Source organism: Rattus norvegicus, chromosome 19 (genome assembly GCF_036323735.1).
Source record: "Rattus norvegicus strain BN/NHsdMcwi chromosome 19, GRCr8, whole genome shotgun sequence".
NCBI classification, from domain to species: Eukaryota; Metazoa; Chordata; class Mammalia; order Rodentia; family Muridae; genus Rattus; species Rattus norvegicus.
Window position 1 is genome coordinate 59651444 of NC_086037.1, and position 22969 is coordinate 59674412.

The following is a 22969-nucleotide window of genomic DNA, read 5'->3' on the forward strand; positions in this document are numbered from 1 at the left end:
TTCGCAAAGGGAAAGGTGTACCTTGTCACTTCTATTGGTTTTAGTTGGATAAGAACTATCTGGATGCCTGGGACAAGAAATGAGATAACAGGTGTGGCTGCACCTTACCTACCAGTTGTCCGGTGAGTGAACGTCTCTCCCATTTCGCACATAAAGCACCTTACTGAGTGGTCAGACTGTGAGCACTGGTGACAGATGTCTGCAATGAGCACAGCCTGTTCCATGCCCCCACATTTTATTTAGTTTTCATCTAGTCCTTCGAAGCATTGCGTTTACTCACATAAAGCTCGAGTCTGGCAGCTTCATCACAGGAGAATCAGGGCTTGGATGGAAATCCATCTCTCTTTTCTTTTTATCTGTCTATAGGGAAGTGTGCCCCTTGCCTGGAGGCCTCACTTCCCAGGGGTTCCCCATGCATTCTGAGAAGCAGACATTGCAACTCTCCTCAGACATGGCAACCCTCCTTTTTGGCTGTATAATCAAGTTGTTGATTCCTCAAGAAATGCCCGAGAGAGGAGAAGCAGTAAGTATTCCATGTCTTACAATGTCTCACATGCTTTCCACAGTGGTTGGAAATCACACTAACCTACAGGCAGTGCAGAACAAGGTCCCACAGTGGTTCTGAGGGAGCACTTACTAAGGGGCCATCAGTTTGGGGAAGGGGTAGGGAGATGGCCTGGTGGAGAAGGATGCTTGCTTTGCAAGCAAGAGGACCTGACTTCAGATGCCCAGCTCCTATATAAAAAGCCAGGTAGGGGCCATACATGCACTTGTAACTGCAGCGGCTACAAGAGACAGAGGCAAGAGGGTCTCTGGGGCTTGCCGCCTGCCAGCCTAGCTCCAAGTTCAATGAGAGACCCTGTCTCAAAGGAAGAAGGCAGGAGTGACACAGCAGGCCACCCAGCATGCTTCTCTCATCTCTGGATGCATGTAAGTATGCATACCCCTTCCCAACATGTACACATATTGCACACATACACACAAACACATACAGAACTGTTTACTCTGTGACCCCTCTTAAAAAAATGACATCTATGTTCCCAGGATCTCTCAATTTGATATGTTTTCCAGATTATGGCCTCATTTTCAATGTATAAAACTTGTTTGCATACTCCTTGGTAGGTAAATTTCCAAACTTTCTTTTTGACTCATAATTAATGCTCCTCATGAGAGGGCATCCACAGTATAAGCAGTACACACAGTTTTGGTTTTGTTTGTTAAAGGAAGAATATTCTGTCACACAGATTTTTTTTTTCTGTTAGAAGAGGTAATCTATAGAATGAGGGTGGCATTCATATGGGTCTTGTTGTTTGTAAATTAGAAGAGGCCATCACATCAGACCCAAGCGGTCCCCCCACATATGATCCTATATAAGCCAAATATCCAGGGCAGGCAGATCCACAGAGACAAGAATGCAAATTGGAGTGGTTTTCAGAGACAGTGGCGGAAAGGGGGTATGGGCAGGCTGCTAATGGGTTTGAGGTCTCCTCAGAGGGTGATATGAACATTTAGAATCAGGTAGAAATGTTGACTACACACCTCTGGGTATGTACTAACATGCCACAAAAATCAGAAGCCTCAAAATGGTTAGTTTAAGTTTTATGTATTTTGCCTTGGTATGGGGTAGGGGGAGCATCAAGAGAAATGTTCTGAGGCAGAGGGCACTGAGCTGCTTGTTTTCCCCTTTCCATCTATGAGGAACAGTCCATGGCTGAGCAATGGTTGGACTTCAGATGATGCCTGGCGCACAGAGCCAGAACAGAGCACCCACCTCACATGGCGCTTCGCGCAGCCGCAAAGACACGCGCCTGTCTTATCATCTCTTGACCACTCTATTGATTAGTTATGTGTTTGCCTGTGGTATTAATAATGTATACCTTGAAAAATCTATGTGCATTATAGTCTTTGATCTTACTGTGAATTTCAAAGCCAAAGATTCCATTTTCTTTTCTTTTTTTTAATTTTCAAAGAAGTAGACGAGAAATAATTTTGAAACTTCTTTTCCCTTTCCTGACAAAAGATTTCTGAATGTTTTGTATCTATGTTAATAAGGTATAGGTTATGCACACTTATGGGATATACATATATATATATATATATATATATATATATATATATAGCCATTCACTTATACATACCTACCTATTAGCATTACATTTATGCACACACACAAGCATATCATAAGAGACTTATAAGGTGCTTGCAGTTCAGGCTTAGTGTATTCCAGAGGTGAGGGATATCTGAACACGATTCTTACTCATCTAGTAGATTAAAACAGAAATTAAAGCCTTCGGAATAAGACAGGATCAAAGGGTCTCTTTTCATTGTTCTTTTATTGTTTATTAACTTCAAAAAGACTTCTTCATTTAAACTGACTTTAATGTCTCTTGAATGCTCTTTTGTAAAATGACTTTGAAAACTCGGGGATAATGTCTTCATTAAGTGGAAGAAAAATCTTAGGAAAAATATAACCGTAACTTGCCTTTCATTAGGGTAGAAGGAGATAAAGCCTTGCTTAATTAATGTCTGTTCCCCTCTGTTCAGAATTGTAAGGAAGAAAGGGATGAAATTAGTACTTATAAAGGCTTAAAGTAGCACTGGTGCTTCCTGCCTGTGCTCCTGGAATTTAGAAGAACATACATCACTGCAACTATGGCAGGACTAGGATATGCTAGATACAGCACTCATTTGGGATAGCACATAAATGTAAACTCTGTGGCTTGAGTCACTCTGGCTTCTTTGGCCCTTCCCTCTCCTCTCCTCTCCTCTCCTCCTCTCCTCTTCCCTCCCCTCCCTTCCTCTTCTCCCCTCTTCCCTCTTTCTTCTCATCCTCCTCTTTTTCTTCTCCCCCCCCCCACCCCACTGTCTCTCTCTCTCTCTCGGCTTTTTGAGACAGGGTTTCTCTGTGTAGCCCTACTTGTCCTGGAAGGTACTCTGCAGACCAGGCTGACCTCAAATTCACAGAGATCTCCCTGCCTCTACCTCCCAAGTGGTGTGAGCCACCATGCCCGGTGGCTTTGTTTTCAATCTTTTTGTGTCTCTAGTACCTGTTTAGAGTGTTGAGCTCTGAAGCTGAGGGACCTCCTTTCTGTTTAAATAAAGACAAAACTTCTCACCTCTTTCCTGAGGCACCAATCCACAGGGACCTTCCCTTCTTCCACCATGCAGATTCAGGGGCCCTTGCCCTCTTAGCCATCTTGCTAGCCCTTCTACCTCTTTGTATAGTTTCTAGTTTCTAGACTGTGTACTCCTTTGGCGTAGGAGCACAGCTCCCCACTGCCTTTCTTCTTCTTTAAACTCCATAGGGATACAGTCATGAGACCCCAAAGCTAAGCCTCCTGTCAAAGTGCCTACTAGCGGACCACACTGGAGCCTCCTCCTCCTTCTCCCATTACATGACCGAAGAGGTAACACTGCAGAGGAGGCCAGGAGAGTGCAAACCAAGTTTCTAGACCCATCCTTTTGTTTTCCATGGCAAGTGCAAAGCAGTTCCTCACTGGGCCAGCTCCTGGCCTCTTCAAAGACACCCTGAAGCTGAATTCACTGCTGCGCCCAGCAGTCCCAGCTGCTCAGGACTGGGCTTAGGAGGACTGTGTTGCACAAAGTTGTTGGAGAATATCTTGTGTGGCAGAGTGAGACCTCCCACCCCCCCCCAGCTCCATGGGGGAATGAGGCGGAGGATGGAGAGGATGAGAGATAGCAGGAGAGAGAAGAGAAGGAAGGGATTGAGACTTCAAGCCATCCTGGCGTCTAAGTAAGAAAGAACACTATGGTAAGCAGGGAAAAAATAGGAACAGAATCTGGAATAAAGCAGATGTCAGTACAAGTGCTGTTTGCGGCATGCTACACTGAGGATGCACACTGAGCCAGGTTGAGCCTCAGTTTGCCCGTCTATGAAGTGATGGTGGTATTATTTACTCCAAGCATGGAGGGTTCCTCCAACGAGAATGGGTATAGCAGCAATACGTGTTCTGTTCTGGCGTGGGACAGGTCTGCTCTGGAGTTTTCTCGAGAGGTCACTAAGGTCACTGTCATCACCTGTCACCCCCTCAAGGACATTCAAGAGTGAAGCTCCCTGGTTCTGTATCTCTGCCTCTAGAGGTTCTAACTGGCTTCACCATGCCAATTTTGTCCGCTGGTGGAGGGATGGGAGTTGGTTTTGCTTCCACAACTGTGCAGTCTTGCTGGCCTTACTCTGTTGTGAATGCTCAAATGCCACCCAGTCCTAGATTTCAGAGGCAGATGTGAATGCCCTCTGTTGTAAGTGGCAAGGAGCCACTGTCGCTGTGTAATGCAAACCCTCAAGGATGTATACACTCTCTCCTGAGAAGGATAACTTAGCTTCCAAACTACACACTAAGATTTCTGCTTGTAAAATATTTAAGGACTGCCACTGTACAGACATGTCCCTTCCACAGCTTGTTGCACATTTAGGAGAAGGCAAACAGGGGAAATAAAGGTCTGGGTAATTTATTAAAAACAAAACAAAACAAAACAACAACAAACCAAACAACCCCCAAAACTCTTAAGCTATAAAATGTGCTAACTGACAACAATTCTAAAGGCAAAAAGAAAGGAAACAGAATAGAGACCATGTTTTCAATCGAGATGGCAGGTTCCACAATGCAGTGTGATGGTGGCACCATAAATCCCCCATTGAACATGAAGCTAACTTCTAGAAGCTATCATGAGTGTGCAGCAGGGAGGGTCTTTTGATACAAGAGATTTAGTAAAGAGATCTGGAAAACTGAGTCTTAAAAATACAACAAGTTGCCAAGACATGCCTTCCCCCCTGGAAGGAAGAATGCATGGAATTGTCTTATATAAGCTGTGGGCATCCAAGCTTGACCATGTTTTCCCTAAGAAGACTGTTCTTGCAGATGGATGAACCACAAATCAGGTGATTCAATGCTGTGCGAAACCTCGAGAAGCTCCTTTGGGTGTCTGCTTGGCACAGTTAAAGCAAACCTGTATGTGCGACCCAGGATAACAGGCAGTGTTATGTGGATGACGTTCTCAGGGACTCTGCAATGTCCACACCTTTGGTGGTTGTCTTACTAAAGGCCATGCCAAACAAGCCCACACATGCAAAGTGGGTCTCACACAGTCAGAGTTCATCTGCTGCTTCTGGAAGGGTCAGAGTTTCTGTTTTGGATTTCTAAGGAGCTCCCCTCAGAATGGCGACTTGCGGACCCAGGCTCTTTCCACCTTGTTGCTCTCCTTTCCTCTACTCCTTGCTCTCACAGCTGTCATGCTCATCTGTATGAGGTTAGTGCAGGGAGCAAGACCATGTTGAATCAGTGGGGAAGGAGACCATTTGGAGGAACAAATCAATGTAGGTGAGATGAATACCTTTGCATTATAGAAGGCCAGAAAATATGGTTTAGCCATGCACTCAAGAAGAAGTGGGCACAGCAAGTCTTTGCTGTGGCAGATGGACTAGTGTTTGTTGGCAATCACTTTGGGCTAGTGATTATCTTTTTTTTTTTGCTCACTCAAATTGTTGGTACCTTTAATTTGAAAATAGCCATAGATAATGTACCAGTTTTCCATGCCTTCATTGACTTCAGCCTTGTCAGCTCTTCTCTTTTTTTAAAAAAAGATTTATTTATTTATTATGATTAAGAATACCAGAAGAGGGCACCAGATCTCATTATAGATGGTTGTGAGCCACCATGTGGTTACTGGGATTTGAACTCAGGACCTCTGGAAGAGCACATAGTGCTCTTAACCGCTGAGCCATCTCTCCAGCCCATCAGCTCTTCTCTTACCATCCAGCATATTAGGTGTTCTTGCCTACTTTCTTCTGGCATGACTTGGAAATGCTATACTTCATAGAGCTCCTGGCAAAATTAGATGGCCATGTGGAAAGATCTGGGCAAAACAAGCATACAGGGATCTATAAGAACTTCAGTGTTAGGTTTTCTGCTTTCTAGGAGGGTCTCCAGCTGCTACTGTTTTCTTGGTTTCATGACCCCACCCAAGAGTGACAGAAGTCAATGGAATAACAGAACATCCTTCCCACTGGAGAGACCATTCTCAGCACCCACACCACAGTCAGCCATGTTTCCTTATCCAAGATCTGCTCCCTCCCCCCACCCTACAATCATATCAGTGCCACTTGCAGTCTCGGTGCCCCAGTTCTGAGGCACCGTGAGAATGTGACCATCACTCTTCATTTGTCTAATTCGGCCTCTACAAAGAATAATGTGGTTTTGCTTCAGCAAAGGAATGATTCAGTGTTTCTGCAGCATTACCAGTTAACCTGTAAAGTGCATCCTTCCTATTTGTGCCTTGTCCTCCCACACGTTTTCCCTCAGGTGGATTTGGGTCATGTTGATCTCAGAACTGTTGCTCATGCATGAAACCTGAAGTGCTGTGTGAAGCTCTCACTTTTCATGTTACTCTTGTTCCACTTCCCTCTGTGACTTTGTACCAAGACACACTGATATTACAGTAATTGCCTAGTGGTATTTAAACATCTTTATTTGGGCCACATTGGTCAGACGATAAAAAGAGAAAGAGTCCTTGACCATCACTTGGTCTGAAGGAAGCTGGAATCTTACTACTCTCCATCCTCGGCCACATCCTCCACAACAGTAGCATTTATTGACACTGATGATCACAATAACAATTTACAAGAAGAAATATTGTAAATACCTTCAAGATGCATGAGGGAAGGTTTTAAATCTTTTAGAGGAATCAATATGTAAACATTTTTCCATTTGTTAAAACTATTCCAGATATTCTGTGTCATCATTTGAGTCTATACATACATATATCAAATATTATAAAGATACTTTAGTTTTTAAAAGTTATATATACATATGTATACATATATATGTATATGTATACACACACACGTATATAATTGGTGTGTCTGTGTATGTCTGTGTGTATCTGTGTGTGTGCTCATGAATACCCACCTTCCCTGGTGCACATGTGGTTCACTCATGAGATCAGAGAACAACGTTCAAGACTTACTTGTATCCTTTCACCTTGAGGCAGTCTCTCACACGTCATGCTGTGTACTCTACACTGGCCTGCAAGATTCTGTGGTGGTTCTCCTGTCTCTGCCTTCCATTTTCCAATAGGAATGCTGAAGTTACAGATGTGCTCTACCACAACTGACTTTTTAACTTGACCTCTGGGGGTCAGTCAGGTCCTCAGACTTCCAGGGCAAGGACTTTACCCACCGAGCCACTGCCACTGATACTTGTTTAATGCAGAAGTGGGACATAATTAAGATGTTGCACTTTATTCGGTGAATTCCTTCCAGTTAGATCGAAATTTTGGGCTACTGTGCCCAGTGCTATTCCTACCAGCTTTGCTTGCAAAGGTCAGAGTATTGATGGAGATAGGGGAAAATTGACCCCGTAAATACTCACCTCTGGATGGATTTCTTTTTTCCAGCCCAAGCAACTCGGAGGTGCAAGCACACAGACATGACAGCATATTGCATTCACATTGCTCACTGCATTGGTGATGAGATCATGTCCAGGCCAGAGAGAATGTGATCTGCTTTGTATGTCAGAAGCCAAAGCCATATGTTTCTAGCATTGCAAGTGCCAGGGTTGCCAATTCTGGAAACTTCTGCCTATTTGTAAATGAGAGAAAAGACCTTGGTACCTGTTCCCAAAGAAAACATTCAGAAAGTTTAGAGCAACCTTCAGCCCAGAGAAACATGCTGAACTTACTGTTCTGTTGAGAGCATGCAACATAGAATGCATATCACCACGTTTATATATTTGGAGAAAATGGGGCCATTTTGTTCTCAGAGAAGGGACCATCACCATAAACTGAGAACGCATAGGGATTACTGGTCTACCTAGCTCCTGGGCCAACTCTGGCCTGTTGCCTCTTTCTGTGCAGCTTGAAAATCAAGAGCTCTTTTTACATTTAAAAATGGTCAAAATATTTTAAAAGGAAACCAGTCATTTGTAATATATGAAAAATATATGACATTCACATTGGAATATCTCTAATCAAGTTTTATTGTGGTACAGGACTGAAGCTCTGTAGTAGGGTGATTACTTGCCTAGCATGTGCTAGGCCCAGGGTTTGATTTCCAGCACCACAGGAAAATAGAGTAAAGTTATATTGGAACACAGCCTTGTCTGTCCCTGGGCTACCGTAGCAGTGTAGCAGCAGAAATAAGTAGTTTTATCTGGTGTGGTTTGGCGCACAAAGCTGGAAATGTTTATTTAAGATCCTTTTTCAGGCAAGATTACTGACTGTGAGCAAAGGAGATTGTGGTAGCTTTGGGGCCCCTTCTCCTCCAGCGAACTGTAGAAAGGTGGGAATGTTTATCCGACTATTGGTTAGATTCTCTTGGAAATTAAAACAAAACAAAACAAAACAAAACAAAACAAAACAAAACAAAACAAAAACCAGAACAGAACCCTGCTTTCCCTTTCTTCCTTCCCTCCCCCCTCCCTCCCTCCCTCCCTCCCTCCCTCCCTCCCTTCCTTCCTTCCTTCCTCTCTCTATTCTTTTCTCTCTGTGTCTCTATCCTCCCCCCATTCTCACAGGCTCTCTATATAGCTAATCTAGAACTTACTATATAGGCTGGCCTTGAACCCACAGATATCCATATGATTCTGCCTTCTGAGTGCTGGAATTAAAGGTGTGTGCCACCAAAATTAATTGGTTTTCATTTATTTATTTATTTTGAGTGTGCGTGCGTGCATGTGTGTGTGCATGCACAAATGCCACAGCATGTGTTTGGCAGTCAGTAAATTGCCACCCATTTTTAATACTTTTTAATTTTTTTATTTTATTTTATTCTTTTTAATGCTCTTCATCAAATTCCCACCTTGACTTTTCCTGTTTGCCCTCCTCTTTATTCCCAGGCCTTTGCAAAGTGAGTATTATGGTGTTAGTATTATGGTGTTAGCCAAGGGTACTGCATGCAAGGAGTGGCCTTCATCAGGCTGGGAAGAGCGACCTTTAAGATTACTGAGACAGGAGGTCCACCATCCCCAACTCTGTAGTCACAGTATTCATTTAGGGGTGACAGGGGAGTGTGCTCTCTTTTTATCTGTTAATTCCTCGGGGAAGTTCTCTGCAGAATGAATAATCTTGAAATGTGTAATAAAGTTCCCTATCAAGACCACTTTTACAGAGAGATTTAAATGTGATAATAAGATAACAGAAAAGGAAGTGACATTGTGAGCATCTTCTTTTATAACAGCCCTTGGTCCCGACTGTTAAGCACACCGTAAAATGACTTTTATACATTTATGGATTGAAATGGTTCTGCTGAAATTTTAAGTGTTAACATTGTTCAAACTTCTATTACCAGCCCCTTTCGCACGGTTACAAAACAATTTCCTATTTGACATTTTGATCACACTACCCCAGAATGGGAAAGCCCTGGTTTCATGCCGTCTAAAGCCTCAGCCGATTTTCATTTGAGCAGCCTCCTTTAGAAGGCCACCACTGTTCCTTTGCACATTTCACCCCAATACATCCTTGACCATGATCCCAAGAGAAGGTATTTTGTAGAGAAAGAGAGAAACATACCTTTAAAAAAAAAACAAAAAACCCAGGATGATTTAAATGGAAAAGAGAGATTGCCTTTTTGTTTTCTGTCCTCACAATGGCCCCCGTCTTTATCCACATTTGAGTTATTTTGTCATATTCCTTAAAACTCTCACAGAGTCCACCTACAGTTCACAAACCGCACCTCACTTTTCATAACAGTGTTATTGAGATACAAGTCACATACCATTCAATCCGACCCTCTAAAATGTACCTGTCAATGGCTTTTAGTGTATTCACAGAGCGGGGCAGTAACCACAATCAATTGTAGAATATCCTCGTTACCCTGATAGTGGTCGCCTGGCAGTGTGCAGCCTGGTTCCTCCCTAGCTCCTGCAGCGGCTACTCTTCCTGGTCCTGAGCTTCGCCTATAATTAGAGCCATCCACTCCCAACCCTCTGTCTGTCTCTGGCTTCTTTTAGGATCATGATGCTGTCAGTAAATATTGCATTATAATGCCCAGCCTCTCACTTACTACCTTTTCCTTACGAGTGCAAAAATCTTAAAATACGTGTGCAGAGATGCCCATAGGCTTCTACAAGCACCCTGGCCCTTTTGCGTTTGTTGCTATAGATGCCATGGTAGCTAAGGAAGCTCACAATGTGTATGTAAATGCTGGGTAAAGCTAATGCTAGTTAATTGGGCCTGAAAACCTCCCTCAATACGTGTAGAGGAAAAGCCAGCTAGCTAATGAGATATTTCCAGAAACCGCAGTAGGCTCTGTCCATTCCTCCCGTGTTTGAAACCGCTGCTGTTTTGTCCCCATCTTTCCTTCCCTGTGAACCGAGAGCCAGGGACATATGTCCCTGTGTGGTCTTGCCTTTCCTATTAACCAGGGAGGAGATACCAGTACCTTTCTCAAATACTGCTGTTGCTAAGACAGGAGCCAGTGGAAGGTGCGTGCGTGCATGCGTGCATGCATCTGCAGGAAAGTATTAAGGTGTGACTTGGTTCTCAGGTAGTCCTGGGATGATTTTGGCCTGTTTGAAAGAGACTAACATTAGCCGAAGATAACCGGAGTCATGAGAAGGTGTTGAAAAATTAGGCCCTGTGTATCTTGTGGAGTAATGAGGGAAGATGGGAGGTATACGTGCCCGGTTCTCCCTCCCCTTCCCCAGGACTGTCCTCTGTTCAGATGCTTGTGTCCTGGTTTGCCAAGAATACACAGCGGTAAACACAGTGACTGTCCCCGGGATTACCAAAGCCAGGGACAGTTCGGCTGTAAGACAGGTGCTATGGATTTGCCCAATGTAACCAGAGAATCGGTTTTTGTCTTTTATTTCAAGACCTGTCTCCCATTATCACAGAGGATGGAAAGTCTGCTTAAATTATAAGCTAGCTAATTGCTTCCTCAGTTGAAGACCTAAATGAGTTTTAAAGCGAAATGCATATCTCCAAGGGCTAAGTAGCCAGCACACAATAGGCAATTGAGATACCAAAGACTAATTTAGAAGTCCTTACTCCCCGCCCTGCTCCAGGACCAAGCCTCTGCTTCCCCCTCCTCTTTCTCTCCATTGCCTGTCTATCCCTTCTCTTCATCTCCCTCCCCCTTTTCTCCTCCATCCCTCCCTCCCCTTTTCTTCTCCCTTTTTGCTTTCTTCCTTCTCAGCTCTATTCCTTACTTTGACTCCCGCTTCCTCTCCTCACCAGCCCCTCCCCTACCTCCTTTTCCTTCTTCACTTTCCTCCTTCCTCTTCCCCTCCCCCTGCTGACCTCCTTCCATTTAACCATTCGGAACGCAGCGGAGTCGTATCTGTGGGTATCTGCTCCTAATTAAATAAATCATTTATGCATTTAACACAATCTTGAGTCACCAGGCCATCGTCTTAGGCACTCAGAAGTCCAAGAGCCCTTGAAAGCCATATTCAAGCATAGATATTCCATAGCACGTCCTACAATCTAAATATTGCTTTTAGTGTAATCGAAGCAGCTAGAGCAGCGGTTGATGGACTATTTTTCAAATTGATTTCAAAAATGTATTTAAGGGGATGATCTTCTAGTCTAGATTACCTATTGATTTTTAATATGAAAAGCTCATTATGTAAGCAGTAACTGCATATAAAAACCTCGCAAACCTTTGCATAAATCCTTTAATTGAATTTCCAGAGCCTGTGGTTCTACTTTTTTTTTTTAATTAAATCTATTTCTTTTTTTAAGTGTTACTGTGTAATTTGCATGCTGTGAAGAGGCCCTGTCCCAGATAAAGTGCCATTGATCCTTATTAAACCTCACCTCTGGGCTTGCTTAAAACTAACTGGAAAAATTAAAGTGTTCATGCCGCACCGCACTTAGAGCTCCTGTGATGGGATTATGGGAAAAAATAATAAAACTAATTTCCAGCAGAGAATTTATAATGCGAGATTTTATTTTTTTCAATTCGATAATTAATAGTAAAAATCTTATCACAGACATAAATCATATTTTAGCCTATAAAGTGAAATGGCAATTAGGAAAGATAATATATACTTGATGTAAGCCCGTCATGTTATGGGCACTAATCTTTTGATCTTTTGGTACTTTAATTTTTTTAATTGTGGAAGGAAAGGATTATGAATGCAGTTCAAACCTGCTCAATGGAAGGTTTCCTTGGGAAAATCTGATTCTTCTGCAGTACTCAGAGGGATTTTTAATGTCAGCTCGAGGGAGCATAAGAGATATGGAAAAGATACCCAGCTATGCTTGTGCTAAAATGTATGTATTAGAATTACCAGGGGGAAGAAGAATAGAAAGCCTGCAATAGGTTTTTCTATTTTTTAATACCTAACATTTGTTATTTTAAAAGCAATAAAATCCCCTAAAGAAATATTCATAATCAATAAGAACACAAAATATGGAATATATTAACGGAGTTATAAAAATGTTTGTGGTTTAGCATGAAATGAAAAACACAGCAAGTTATGTACGGTCTAAAGTGTAATCAATTTGGAGGCTGTATACAAGGATATAAATGATAAACACAAGTAGCAGCATTTTTAGTAAAGGCTATTACAAAATACTGTATTTATGGCCTATCCCATTCTTTTTATAGCTCATTAATGTAGAAAACAAACACAGTGTATCCGTCTTCTCCGACAGCGTAAAATTCCCTTAAATGATGTTTTTAAATGGAAATACCCCGCTTATTTGAGCGGTTTCTACTTTATGCAGGTTGGGTTGAGGGAGAGAGTGTGCCACGTTGGGGGTTCTTTCTCAGACTCTGGAAAGGGACAAGGATGACAGTGACACATCGCCCTCACTCAGCACAAGAAGCGGGGCTCATCTAACATTAGTAAAAATGCTTGGGCAGCTGCTCCCTCCTCTTCTGAGCCTCCATGCCTGCCCTCTAGGTCCTGTCCCCACCCCAAAGAGAGCCTTCTTCCCACCCATGGAAGATGCATTAATTCTACCAGGCCACAAGGGGGCTGTTGAGTTATTGGTTCACTGCATTGGCTGGTGGGGGAGTTTTAGTGCTGGTTCCAAAGGTGTTTAATTTCCTGCAGTGTCTATGAATATGCATGGGGCATGTACTCAGCAATCTAGCAGTTCAAAGGAGACAGCTGGCTTTGGTAATAAGAGCTTTGGGTTAGTATCTCACTTTTCTTTTCTTTCTAGTTGTGTGTGTGTGTGTGTGTGTGTGTGTGTGTGTGTGTGTGTGTGTGTGTGTGTGTTTGACTTCTTCTCTTTCTTTCCCCTCTTTCATGGATCAGCCCTCCCTGGGTTAGCTAAATTCATAATGTAATTTCATTAACTTATTTCCAGTGGTTGAAAGTTTGCCATGATGTTTCCATCATGAGCTCCTTTCTCCTTTCATTTCCACATCCCACAGAAACCCTAGGCTGCCATCATCAATGAAGCACAATGAAGCACTATCCAACCTTCCTAAAATAGAAGAAGTAGGACTTACAAGTTCAGCCATATCCAGAAAATGGGAAAAACTCTTAGTAAGCAGGAAGAGTGTTGAAATGTCTCTTTAATCTCCATTTGGATTGAAAATTGCTCTAGTACCACACAGCTCCATCCATCTACCCATCTACCCACATGCCTACCCACCATTATGGTTTCTTGCTCATACCTCTGCCCACATAAGGTTCCGTCTACCAAGACTCTAACACCATTCCTTTTCCCATCCATCCATCCATCCATCCATCCATCCATCCATCCATCCATCATCCGTGTATCCATTCATGCACCAATCCTACCATCTACCCACCCATTCTATACACCTCAGGATCCTAACATCCTTCCATCTCTTTCCCTTCCCATTTGCTTCTCTATCCATCCATCCATCCATCCATCCATCCATCATCCATGCATCCATCCATCCATCCATCCATCCATCCATCCATCCATCCATCCATCATCCGTGCATCCATTCATGCACCAATCCTACCATCTACCCACCCATTCTATACACCTCAGGATCCTAACATCCTTCCATCTCTTTCCCTTCCCATTTGCTTCTCTATCCATCCACCCATCCATCCATCCATCCATCCATCATCCATGCATCCATCCATCCATCCATCCATCCATCCATCCATCCATCCAATCATCCAATCACATCAAATACCTACTGTGAATCAGGTACCACTTCAGTCAGTAAATCTACATAGATATGAATTTGGGCCAGTCAGTGCCTTCAGGAATCTCATTATGTGTGGAGAAGACAGTCTTTTGTCAGTAATTCTAATAGACAGAAGAAATAACGACCTATCTCAGCCTGAGAGAAGATGCATTTTGTGAACTCTCATTTTAATCTCGAAGTCTATTTGTTAAATCCTAACTGTAGTTTCTTTGGACTTTCTACTTTATAATTTAATATTGCATGGGTGCATCATAATACCAACTGCTATGAAGATTAAGGTTTCAGAGTGCCGTCTCTTCGTGGCATAAAAATGTCAAGACAGGTATTGCTTTGCGATACAACTGAGATAAAACGCATCAGATCCCTGCTAGAGGCAGGCTTTGGTTTTGTTACCTCCTGAGAATCATGTGTCACAGCAGAGTGTGGGCCAGTCAGCGTATCCATCTATAGAATCGTGCAGCCATGTGCGTATTAGAGACGAGACACTCTCTCCAGGCACCAAATACAAAGGCAGTATCTGGCCTGGGATGCAAGGCCATGGTTTGAGGCCGGGATTCATCTACGATTCCAGATCCAAATCAGGAAGGAAAGTCCACGTGGAGCTTGCCTTACATTAGAAACTTCTTTTAATGTAACCCATTAGTGCCATATTGTTTCCTGCCCCCTCCTGGCACAGAGAAGCCAATGGTAACAACAATGGATCTTCCTTCTAAGAGGTAAGAGGACCACGGGGCTGAAGGCAGAGCCTGCTGTATGGGAGCTGCCACACATACCTCCAGTAGGCTGATGGATGCTCAACCATCCAGTGTTAGTCATCCAGTACACCCTCAAGACCTTTGTCTTCCAATATGGCGGTCATTGTCACATGTAGCTGTTTAAATGCACACTAATTAAATTTGGAAATCCAGTTGCTTAGCCACGTGTCACATGTCCGATGGCCATGTGGTTAGGAGACACCGTGTTGGGCACTGTAGACCATTTCAAACAAAGCTTCTATGTCTCCTATGGTATATGCCACATTTACCCATCAACCTCTTCCAGTCTTGAATATAAAGATGCTTCAGCGGGTGGCACATGCTCTTTCAAGTTCTTCGCCTGTGTTTTCACACATCGTTTTTTAGTATCCTATGAGGCTGTATGTTGCATATTTTACAGGTAAAGAAGCAGATATACCCAGTGAGGAGTTAGCAGAATTGGAATTCCAATTCAGACAGTCCAGGCGGTCTACTCTCAGTGACTGTGTGTTGATTACCGATTTCAAAAATGTATTCTTCATAGATACAATACAAATATGTTGACTGCGAGGCCTCATAGTCAGGAGCTGTGTGTGTAAGCTGTGTGAGGTACTTGGAAGTCAACTTGTCACGTGGGTATGCCCCAGGCAAAGGGTCCATGGAAGAACCTCCATTCTTTCTCCACTCTCCATGGACCTTAGTGTTTTGTTTTTGTTTTTTCAGTTTTTTGTTTGTTTGTTTTGAAATGTCTAAAATATTTTGGGGGGGTCATGTGTGAAAGGGGTTGAGATATAGATTATTTTGTTTCAAATAAAACCTCCTCACAAATTAAAAAGAGGCTTAGAAAGATTTCTGTGCTGAGACCAGCACATGAGGAGGTACCCAGCACAGAAACTCAAGCAAGCTGTGAGAAAAGAGGATTACTCAGCCAGCCCTCCCCCTCCCCCAACACACACACACACACACACACCACTAAATCTAAGCTAGCAAAGAAATACAAAATTTGCATCCCCCGTTTTTTAAAGATGAGCATCACAGTGACTCTAAGCCATGACTAGAGACAGAAGCCAATAGAATGATCCACGCTCATAATTTGTAAATAAGTAAGTGGGTTTCTAGAGCCCTGTGTGCCCTTAAGATTTTTCTCACTGATGAAAGCCAGCAATCAGGATCAGTCTGGAGCCTCAGGGATTGTAGACAGATTGGGTAGCTTTTGCAGGTCCACTTGTGATCCTGCCCTACCAATCCTGAACTACTTGAAACACTTCCCTCCAGGAGACCCCAACATCATCAAAGGCAAGTTTCTGTAAGGAACACAGACATGCATGGCATAAAAAAGTCATGGTCAGAGAGAATTGATTTGGAGGGAATTTTGCTGGGTGTGCCTTTGGCCTTTGTTTGTCATTAACTCAGGACAGTTGTCCCCAGCCTCCAACCCTCAATGTAAAGGTCTTGAAAAAAATTTTTTTCCTCAAATGCATTCCAACATTAAACACAAGAACACACTAAAGCTACTTGATAGAGTTCTGAAAAAGATGAAGATAAGAGTTTCCCCCAACATTCTAGCCATTTTTGTTGTAACTTTTTCAAGAATGTCATGTCTTCTGCTTAGAGGAGAGAGAGAGAGAGAGAGAGAGAGAGAGAGAGAGAGAGAGAGAGAGAGAGAGTTTGCAAGCACCATGGAGGTGCTAACAAAGCTGCATTTGTATGTAGACACAACACCTACATGTGAGCCTTTCCTGTGCATCCTTTTAGAGCTTGAGTCTTTAAGTAAAATTCTTCGGTCTCCATGTAGAAGGGACCCATTCTTCACCCAAAGAGTTCTCCATCTCTCCTGGCCCTGGTTCATGCTGAGCCAGCCAACATCTGCATTTCTGATACAATTTGCTTCCTTATGCTTTTCTAGGGCATTCTAAAAAATTTCCCCAGAGTAATTTGAAAACATGCCCTTCACCAGGTTGCTTCTCAGAAGTGGTGACCTGGGGGATAGTATACCTCTGCCTCTGCCTGTGTGGCATGGGACAATGAATATTCTGCCACTTTGTGCCCCACAATGTCACAATCCCATCTGCAATGCAGAGGTGGAAAAGCTTCTCTCACATTCTTGCTTTGAGTCAAATACCTTTCAGTTAACCAACACTCCCTGAATATTTACCCCCGGCACCGAGTGCTTTTAAGTTGCTAACAATAGTATTGCTGTCCACTTGTCAGCAAGGAAAGTTAGGCTCAGAGAGGTTTGATGGGGTTCCGGATGCCACACCATTGGTAAATGACAGACTGCCAGACTGCCTGCCAGCACCCACACCCTTCCCAGGACTGTGCTGTATGGATCAATGGTCCGATGCAGGATGCAGATCTCATTTTTTCTTGGGAAGGACCCACCTTTTCATCCATGAATCTAGCAAGAGTGCTGGGCACACAGAAGATCCATGGTATGGTCTGGGTAAAGAAGAGAAGTCATTACTATACATGTGGTCATAGTTATTTCCAGAGGTCGGGGTGGGTGTCTAAGTTTTCAGGGAATGAGGCTTATGAATGTTGGGGGCCACTTTATACCAATAGCATGGGTAACTGCCTCTCCCTGTATGGGAAGGGCTCCTCCATTAGCTCAAAGGTTGTGCTCTATCCTGCAAAACCAACTTGTAGTGGCCTTTATGATCTCAATGGAAGGATTCCATTCCTTCCCTTTCTTTCCATACCTTCAAATGGGAAAGGTGTTTTAGAATTCCTTTGAGTTTAGTGTTGAGGCTTATGGGAACAATAGTCTGCATTGACTCTTTGAAATGGATTTACTCTGAAGAATGTGGCAAGGTGGTTCCTGCCTTCCAGGAGAGAAGCCAGCTCCATGGGAGACAGGCCTCTGTGTTCAGCAATGTTCACCCCAAAAGTTTAGTCCAACACAGGGGACCCCTTCATGGTTTACCTTTTTGTTAGAGTGGGTAGAACTCCCCCACACCCTTTGGGTAGTTTTTAACAGTCTTTAGCACCTGAAGTAAGTGACAGTGGTCAGTGGAGACGGACAGTAAGATTTATAATGTATTTGTGCTAGCTGATTGCCAACTGAACCGGCCTTTCCCAGCGGTGCTGTAGGCAGACTTGGAAAATCAATAGGGATTAACCTCTGACCCTCTGCACATACTTATACTGTGGCTGCATCGCTTACCAATATTTCATCTGTTTCACTTAGCCGCTCTTACTTACTCAATAACGTGTGGCCGATCTCACAAGATACTAATTAATTTTTTAAAACGCACCATCGCTTGAAGCTCTGATGAAATAGCCCACCTTTGGAAATCAAGGTCCTTTCTGGTTTATTTATTAAGCTCACATTAATTAGCCCTAATTAAAAAAACAAGTAATGGGATGACGTTATGATATAAAGGGTTGCTTTGCTTACAAAAACTCCTGCGTTTGGTAGCCATCAGGGGAGATGTCTGGTCTAGAAGAGCAGGTGTCCCTTGACTGTGCTGGAAGATAGGATCCTGTTCAGCAAAGCTGCTGGTCTGACTTTTTGAACATATGGGTTTTTTTTTCTTTCCTATTAAAGGGACAGCTATAGATAAAGAGACAGTGATGAGCGCAAGGCTTCATTACTTTAAAGCATCAACATCACCGTCAATGTGTGTGCACCAGTCTGTGCAAGTGGGTGTTACTGGTGTGCACTGCTTTTATTTGTCACAGCAGAGGTTAGACAGCAACAAAAAGTGCAATGATATAATTTTGTAATCTTTTTCTTTTAAACTTTGGTATATGTTCAAGTATTGTACAACTGTCTTCAGACTGAAAGTATTATATGTTTTCTTCATCTAAGACTCTTTTGTTTGCCTTTTTTTTCCCCAGTGTGCTTATCCCCCAGAGTTTACTTACAGTTTCCTATTGATCTGGCAATTGGAGTTTGAATTGGTCGATGTGCTCTGTAACTTGTTTAAGATACCCTACCTGAGCTATTAGCTTAAATAATGTATTCATAAATTGATTAATCATTACAGTAAAACTTATTAGCCGCATTTATATCTGCGTGTTACCCACAATTGACTTGTAGTCTAATCATCACGGGTGCTTAAGCAGAAGCTGGGTTTACATTACAATTTAATAATAGTCAGGCTGGGAAACAATGGGATTTGCATGGAAACAGTGAGAGGATCCAGGCTGAGCTAGCTTTTCACACTTCCAACAGTCCTCTGCTGAAAATGAACTGTGGGGAATAGACCAAGATCCTCAGGAGGAAGTGACCGTGTTAGCAAGGGCCATTCTATTCTGAAAGCCACTTCCTTGGGAGTGAACTGAAGGCGGAATGGCCTCCACTCCCATTTCTCCAGCCCCTCCATCATGGCGGCTACATGTGCGTAACTCTTGCTCCACACGGCTTGCAAACAGTAATATACACTCTACTCTGCGATACAGTGATGCCCACAAATACGGAGCAGTTGAGAGGATCAACATGTTGTTGAGGGGCTTGCTTGTCACCAAGCATGACATTGAATACCCTGGACCAGTGCCCAAGCTTTCCCCATGGCTCTCTAAACAGGCAACCAGTCACCTCTGTACAAGGGGTTGAAGGCAATATGTTCTATTTCTCTCTTAATTAATATATTTTAAAATATGTTATTATTGTGTGTGCATATATGTATATGTATTTAATGTATATGTATATGAGGTATATGATATATATGTGTATGTGTATGTGTATGATATATGTGTATGTATATATATAGGATGTATATTATGTATATGATGTATGTGTGTGTGCATATGTATATGTATGTGTATGTGTATATGTATATGTATGTGTATGCATGCAGTCATGCACATACCATGACACCCATGTGAAGGTCAGAGCACAATTTTCTTGAGTAGGTTTTCTCCTTCCACCATGAATTCTGGAAAATGAACTCAGGTGGTCACAGTCGAGCGACAGGTGCTTTGCGCTCTCCTATAATTTTTAAAGCAATTTTAAGGTCTTTGCAAAATTAGGTCAACAAGACAGTCAGCCTATGACCCCTGGCACCACAAACATGGCCTCCTCAAGCCACCCGCCCTTCTAACTGAACTGCATGCTAGTTCAAAACAGTCATTTGGGTAATGGATGTGAAATTTGAGCTCATCCATCTAGGGCACACCCAACTCCTTGATTAGCTGTGTTTCTGGTTCTTGGGTACAGAATCTTCCGAATAACTCCCTCCCCCCAACATACACATAAAGCTTCTATAACACCTGGATCCCTTTCTCTCTCCCACTTCGAGGGAGAGTCATTTGGCCTCCCTGCGGGATTTCTCAACCTCATAATCCCTCCTTCAGAATGTTATTCAGCAGCCTGCTAGATTAATGTAGACTGTGATCTTTCAGTAGCAGCGAGGGGATCCTGTCTCGCAGCGTGGGTCTGTTTAGTCTCGTGTCTCAAGAGTGCTGCTCTCTGCATGAAGTATATCTGCTCACAAGCCAGCCATTGTGCCTCGGATTCAGGGCAGCACCTCTGCCCCGAGGTCGGCTCCAGATGAAAGACAGATTGCCACAGAGCTCTTTTCTGAGGGTCCCTCTTCCCAGTATGGGACTTCATACATTATTGAGCAAAGACACTTCCCCCACCACTCCTGCATGGTCTTCTTTTGCCAGCCTTACTCAGAATGTCAGCATGGATCACTTTTCTACAAAGGCATAAAGGACCAGTCAGGGAGCTTCAGCAGATAAATTATTTACAGTGTTTAATTATTATTGCACAGATTTATTAAACTTCTTGGTTCCCTAGGAGCCCATATTGCTGCTGACAAGAGTTTAGCAAGCTTGGAATCATGGGCATTTCGTTGGGAAACAAGGTCCCTTGGTGAATGCTTTTACCATACACCTGATTTCTCCATGGCTGTTGGTAGTGATGGTGTGCCAGTACAGGTGTAGGGCGTATGCTTCTTCCTGTGGTGTCAATGCCCAGGCCCTGGCTGATTGCAGGCTGCCAACATGATGTCATTGAATGTACACTTGCAAAAAAATGTGCAGTCTCACACCCATACATGTACAGTACGAGTTCCACTGTACGGATACAATGCATGTCAGTAAGACCAAGAGTATATATGCAATGAAGCGTTCTGGAATTATCCATAGGTGTTAAGTTCTCACAACCTCTCATCTTTGTCCTCTCTGATCCTTACTTAATAGTACATTTGCAAAACTTAATACTTATTTTGTTGTACACACACACACACACACACACACACACATACACACACTCGCTCATGTGCATGCATATGCCTCAGTGCATAGGTGGAGATCAGAGACCAACTTGAAGGAGTCAGTTCACTCCTTCTTTAATCTGGGTCCAGGGGATCAAACTCAATGTTACCAAGTTGAACCGTAAGCACCCTTACCCACCAAGCCATCCATCACACTGACCCACATAATTTGATATTTAATGGTCTACATATCTACTACATATCGTAGAGGGGTTGGGGATTTAGCTCAGTGGTAGAGCACCTGCCTAGGAAGCACAAGGCCCTGGGTTCGGTCCCCAGCTCCGAAAAAAAAAAAAAAAAGTTCATAGAAGTTTTGAAGACAGATCAGTGGGCTTCCCTGGGCTGTTTGGATCTACCTGCAGCACACACATGTGTGTAGTTAGATTGCATCTTAGGCTCTGGTGCAGTTCATGCTCCCTTCCTATTTCCTAATGGGGTTTCTTTGCACTGTTCTCCACGTGCATATGATGAGCCAGTTAGCAAGCTGCCGAGTGCCCTCGACTGCAAGCAGACACATGTACCCTGTGCGGTACAAACCCAACAATTCTGTTACCCTCATATTCAGAACAACAGCATTTTGCCAGAAGCCATAACAAGATGATTCCGTAACAGCAGCTGGGTGGCACCAGACTGTGTTTTGCAATTTTCTTTAATATTTATGCTGATAAATAATTTATCCCTTTTTGGGCTTTTCTTTTCTTTCTTTATCGTGAACATGTTGACATAGACAGGTGCTAGGTTTTCCTGAATGTCTAATGCCAGGGTCTGCTGGTTTACCTCCCTGATAAAGCAGGTTCATCAACAGAGTTCAGCCTCTGGGAATTGTCTGCCCCCTGCTGCATTTCTCCGATTAGCATGAACTAATGGGATCCATTAAGGTCCAGCCGACATATTTGAAGGAACCTACTCATTAAAGCTCTTGCCTGCGCATGGCCTTTGGACATCAGAGCCATCATCTGAGAGGTTCAAAGGCCTCATCCATTGAGGACTGACTGGGTGCTCAGCCTTGGCCCTTGTTGACCTTGGAATCTGCATCATTTTGTGGGGTGTCTGTCTGATCTGTACATGGGAAGGAGTTTAGTAACATGTCTACTCCCCTGCATCACTTACATGTCAAAAGCAACTCTCTTCCCCCAGTGACAATAATTAAATGTGTCTCTCAATCAATGCCTTGGGAGTGGGCAGAGTCAGCATTATCTTGGCCATGGAACAATCCTGGAAGGTTGGGAATTAGTGCTTCAAGAATTCGGGAAAGACGCTATGGGATTGTCTCTCCAGTTACACTTAATCCTCCCTGCAACTAGCTTTCAGGATTCCCAAACCCCAAAACAATGGAACTGGGACTAAGACAAACTTAGGCCACTGTGTCAACTCCTTAGTCTGGGGACATGTTTGTCCACAGTCACTGTTACATGTGCTTCAAGGTCATCTAGATCAGTCTCCAGAGGAGGTGGATGTGAGATGACTTCTTACTAGGCCAGTAGTTCTCAACCTTCCTAATGCTGTCACCTTTGAATATAGTTCCTCATGCTGTGGCAACACCCAGCCATAAAATCATTTTCATTGCAACTTCATAACGGTAATTTTTGCTGCTGTTATGAACAGTGATGTACATATCTGATATGCAATCCCTGTGGGGTTGAGACCCATAGTTTGAGAACCAGTGTTCTAGGCTGTTGTTTGCTGTGGCCTCATGCCAGTTTCTAAGCTAAGTAGTAAGGGCATGCGTCTCACCGGAAGCTGGGCAGTGTGAACTTGGAAGGATGTGCATCTTCCGGCTACGTTGGGATGTGGATGGAGGGACCATGGGAGAGAGGCCTTTGCTGGGAGGGAGCCCTTTAGCCTCTTTGGTGTTGGCATCCACTCAGTAGTGAGCGCAGAAGTGAGGTACCACGTTGCGGTGT

General features: G+C 43.4%; 1 protein-coding gene across 7 annotated transcripts in view; it reads left to right on the forward strand.

Moving 5' to 3' along the window:
* Wwox (WW domain-containing oxidoreductase) overlaps positions 1-22969 on the forward strand; it is a 930922-nt gene that overhangs the window by 313042 nt on the left and 594911 nt on the right. The window contains exon 10 of one of the 7 annotated variants that reach the window (XM_008772491.4): positions 1-22969. This exon is cut by the window's left edge and continues 12792 nt beyond it; it is cut by the window's right edge and continues 32233 nt beyond it. The exons of the other annotated variants lie outside the window; for them this stretch is intronic. The gene's annotated coding sequence lies outside the window, so the exon portion shown is untranslated. 7 annotated transcript variants of the gene reach the window in all.